Here is a 5,318-nt window from a genome sequence, read left to right on the forward strand (position 1 = left end):
CTTTTAAAATATATCCCAAATCCGACCGTCTCTCACCATCCCAAAGCTCCTGCCCTGGTCCGAACCGTCAAGAGTTTGCTGATGGCCTTCCCACTCCTACCCTCACTTCTCTTCTCCCCATCCCCCTCTCCCCACCCCCACCCACCACCCAGGGCACCCCGGAAGTAGGAGCCAGGGTAAACCTTTAAAAGCTCTATCATAGCATGGCCTGCCTCTTTTCAAACTCCAGCGACTACTCATCTCAACTGGAATAAAATCCCAAATCCTTCCTCAGATCTGCAAAAGCCTGTATGTTTTGACTCTTGGCTCCCTTTCTGATCCCACTGATTCCTTCTTGTAGTCCTCTCCCCCTCACTCTGCTCCAGACACCCGGCTCTCCACAGACCTCTCTGCTGTCTCCAGGTGCCAGACTTGTCACCACGTCCAGGGTTTAGCACTTGCTGTTTCCTCTTCCCAGAATGCTGTTCCTGCAGCTGTTTGTATGTTTCACTCCTGTGACATCAAGTTGCAAAGCCTCATGCAAGGCCTTGGGGTAGAGGTAGGAGGGAATACCAGAAGCCCACTTGCCTTCCCTGGGAGACTGTCCTCAGGGTCTGTCTCTTCTGTTTTTGTTGTCATTGTTTAGCCTTCCCATTCTTTTCTGTCTCTAAAACTTTGAAGAGGCTTTGTTTTTTATTTTATTTTATTTTCTTTCTCCTACTCAAAGCACCCCTGTGTATTTCCAGTAGCATCAGTGGGGTTCCTGTAGCCAGTGCCAAGAGCATGGGATTTGCAGTTAGAGAAAGTTAGCTTTATATTCCAGGTTCCCTAACAACATGGAGTGTGACCTTGAAAAAGTTGCTTAATCTTTCTGAACCCCTGTTTCATCAACTTTAAAATGAAGGCAATCCATCCTCATTAAATTGTCATGAGAATTTTAATGAGATTGTATACTTCCCCCCACCACTGCTTCTCTGCCCTTTATAAAAATAGATCACTTACAAATTAGATGTTTTAAAGTCTGAGGCAGTCTATTGTCATTTTCAAGAGATAAATTCCCAGCAGCCTGCTTGATTTTATATATATATATATATGCATGCACATATATAGAAAATATGGGGGAGTTTATCACTCACTTCTTTTAGAACAAGCTCCCACAGGTCTGAGTATATTTAAAGCAGAAATGTGTTTAAATGTAGACATAGATCATAGGAGGACAAAATCCTCACACAGAGCCAGATAAAAGTCTATTCAATGAAGGAGCAGATAGCCAGGTATCCCTAGATGCCCCGGGCTTTCTCTCCATTGTATTTTCTCTGGAAGGCCTGTGCCGGGAGAATCACAGGGAAGCCAAAGTCCCTATCAGAGTAAACTGAAAACTCTAGATACAGGAATGAATCATATTTTGTTTGCTGGACAACATTTCTACTTCAACGGCCATGAACCGAGGACTGTGATCTGGAAGACTCTAACAAGATATTAGCATTCTTTGGGCCATAGTATGTGCATCATCCTTTTGAGGGAGCCCTCACTTCTTACAGATGAGCACAATGACGCTTAGAAAGATGCAATGGCCTGCCCAAATACATGCAGCTAATAGAGGGCAGAGCCAGGAATTTAAAAGTCGGTTTGAGTCCCGTGTTTCCCCAGCCACTGTGAAGCCCTGCCAGTACGGTCCACGGGAAGTAGCTATTCTACTGAGTTCAAGTGTCCTGTTTATTACCCAAGTGAGGCGGAAGGTGAGGAGGATTAAGCCATCAGTGGACATTGCCATGGAACCCGAAGACAGTTGGGGAACCCATCCCCCTTCTCAGGGTACCAAAGCACAGGTAGCAAGTGCTGGACGAATGGGACATGGGAACGCAGGTGGTAGCGAGGGAGGGAGCAGGGAGTCAAAAAGGAGGACGTCAGAGACAGACTCTGCCTTCCTCATTGTCCCTTCCTGTTAGAGAAGAGAGAGGCCGTGCTTTACAATGAAAGCCCCAAGGGCTCACTTTCTAGCTGCAGGACCCAGGGCCTGGGGTTTGCAGGGGTGTAGTGCTTCAGAGAAGATGCTGAGGGGACACAGAAGGGGTCAACCAGGGAGATGGGCTGTGTAGAGTCCTTGTTAGGATGGGATTGGAGGCTTGGTTCTCTACCAAATCCATTAATGTGCTCCATGAGTAAAAGCTGGAATTTGGATACTCGCCGTGACTCTACTGCGGAAAGTAAACTACGAGTAGCACTAGTTATGTAAAAAAGGGTTTCTGTCACTTCCGCTGTAATTCTCCTGCCACTTTCCTAGCCATACCCCAGCTGACCCCCCACCAGAATCGAAAACAAAGCAAGGGGAAAATAGATGTTGGCCTAGGGGGCCCAGGGGGTTAGACCTTCAATGTATGAAAGGAGGGGGGACATGATTCAGTCACTAACAGCCGGCTTCCTCTGACACTGCACTGACAGAGTTCTCTTGTTCCTGCCAGTGTGTGTGTTGGGGGGCCGTGCATGTTCTCCACTTGGCCCTACTGACACTCGGGGTGCAGGGGCAGCTCATGGCTACTGCTGGCGGGCGTGGAAATTCAGGCTTCGCGCCAGACCTCTGCTGATACCACCAGGCTCAGAGAGGGGGCCCCTTCTTGTTGCTCCCCACATGGCCTCCACTGACCCTGGAGGGGTGCTCCTTATTACCTAGGAATGTCCTTGTTCTCTGACACCACCCAAGCAGGGGAGTGAGGCATCTCATTACAGCCTGGTGTGTATAGAACTCTGTGCTTCCCAACTGGCCTTTGCTCGAAAGTTGAATCCCATCAATTTTGCTGTATTCTAGGTGTTAGAAGCAAATCACTACAGCCTGGCCCACATCTCAGGGAGAGGTTTTACAAGAGGGGTCAGGGATCCCTGGGAGCCATGTCTACAGCTGCCTACCGCAGGGAGGAGAACGTTGGTTAATAGTGCTTGACTAAAGGAATTACTCACTGAAGTCAGAGCCAGTAAGAGGGCTCTGTGGGTACAGGAAGCACATAATCTGGAAACAACAACTGAGGCTCTTCTTTATCGGCTCCGTGGTCCGTTAGGGCATCTCTGATCTCTGATCTCTTCTGCTATTCTTGGCCAATTGGCTACTTTTAATTAGTCTTGCACTCCATTTGCCTTCTAGAGGCATTCTTATTCTTTCTCATCCTATTTTTTCTCCAGAAGTCTACACCAAAGGGTTCCCTTTCTATGTGGCTTTAGATCAGGCTTGGCTATTGTGTAGGACTGGCCAAAGTCTGGGGAGAAGAAATAGAATAAGGTCAAGTACTTACTTCTCAGTTCCTCTCGTCCGCCAGCTGAAGGTCACACGGCTGTATCTGTACAACTCTCTCGATTCTAGTGATTGTACCTCTCTTGCTCCTTCTTACCTTTGGTTGGCAATGGTGTCTGCATTGTCTAGACCTGAGATATTGCATTTATTTCTTGTGGTTTCCTACCCCACCCACACCCTTATAAATAGCCCATTTTAAAAACTGTCCTTAAAATGATTGATTTGAATATGCCATCTGTTTTTCTGCAGAGACCCTAATCAATGTAGCCTTATTTGACCTCAATCTGTCTTTTGACATTAGGGAGTCAGTTTCTTCTGACTCAATCTCTCAGCTTCTCTTTTGGATCTCCAAGAGCAGAATCTAATTATTCCAGAAATATTTTTTGATTGCTTCTGCCACTTCGGGGTCAAATCTCATTCCTTGTCTAATTGACCTATGGCTGCAGATTGAGGATGGGATTGGGTCCCAGGTGCCTTGGGAAGTATAGGTTGCTTCAGAAATACAGATGTGCTAGAAAGGACATTATTGTCATTTCTATAATGAGGTAAGGGGACTGTAAGATTACCTCTCTATAAATTCTTGTTTTCTTTTTTTTTTTAATTTTATTTTATTATATTGTGTTAATCACCATACAGTACATCCCCAGATTCCGATGTAAAGTTTGATGCTTCATTAGTTGCGTATAACACCCAGTGCACCATGCAATACGTGCCCTCCTTACTACCCATCACCAGTCTATCCCATTCCCCCACCCCCTCCCCTCTGAAGTCTTCAGTTTGTTTCTCATAGTCCATAGTCTCTCATGTTTCATTCCCCCTTCTGATTACCCCCCTTTTCTTTATCCCTTTCTTCCCCTACCGATCATCCTAGTTCTTATGTTCCATAGATGAGAGAAATCATATGATAATTGTCTTTCTCTGCTTGACTTATTTCACTTAGCATTATCTCCTCCAGTGCCGTCCATGTTGCAGCAAATGTTGAGAATTCGTTCTTTCTGATAGCTGAGTAATATTCCATTGTATATATGGACCACAGCTTCTTAATCCAGTCATCTGTTGAAGGGCATCTCGGCTCCTTCCATGATTTGGCTATTGTGGACAATGCAGCTATGAACATTGGGGTGCATATGGCCCTTCTCTTTACTACGTCTGTATCTTTGGGGTAAACACCCAGTAGTGCAATGGCTGGGTCATAGGGTAGTTCAATTTTTAACTTTTTAAGGGACCTCCACACTGTTTTCCAGAGTGGCTGTACCAACTTGCATTCCCACCAACAATGTAGGAGGGATCCCCTTTCTCCACATCCTCTCCAACAATTGTTGTTTCTTGCCTTGTCTATCTTTGCCATTCTAACTGGCGTAAGGTGGTATCTCAGTGTGGTTTTGATTTGAATTTCCCTGATGGCTAATGATTTTGAACATTTTTTCATGTGTCTGTTAGCCATTTGTATGTCTTCATTGGAAAAGTGTCTGTTCATATCTTCTGCCCATTTTATGATTTGTTTATTTGTTTCTCGTGTATTGAGTTTGAGAAGTTCTTTGTAGATCTTGGATACCAGTCCTTTATCTGTGGTGTCCTTTGCAAATATATTCTCCCATTCCGTGGGCTGTCTCTTAGTTTTTTTGACTGTTTCCTTGGCTGTGCAGAAGCTCTTTATCCTGATAAAGTCCCATAAGTTCATTTTATCTTTTATTTCTCTTGCCTTTGGCGATGTGTCGTGAAAAAGGTTGCTCTGGCCGATGTCATAGAAGTTGTTGCCTATGTTCTCCTCTAGAATTTTGATGGATTCCTGTCTCACATTGAGGTCTTTCATCCATTTGGAGTTTATTTTTGTGTATGGTGTGAGAGAGTGGTCAAGTTTCATTCTTTTGCATGTAGCTGTCCAATTTTCCCAGCACCATTTATTGAAGAGACTGTCTTTTTTCCACCGGATGTTTTTTCCTGCTTTATCAAAGATTAGTTGCCCAAAGAGCCGAGGGTCCATTTCTGGGTTCTCTATTCTGTTCCATTGGTCGATGTGTCTGTTTTTGTGCCAGTACCATGCTGTCTTTGTGAT

This window comes from Ailuropoda melanoleuca, chromosome 1, assembly GCF_002007445.2.
Source record: "Ailuropoda melanoleuca isolate Jingjing chromosome 1, ASM200744v2, whole genome shotgun sequence".
Lineage (NCBI taxonomy): Eukaryota > Metazoa > Chordata > Mammalia > Carnivora > Ursidae > Ailuropoda > Ailuropoda melanoleuca.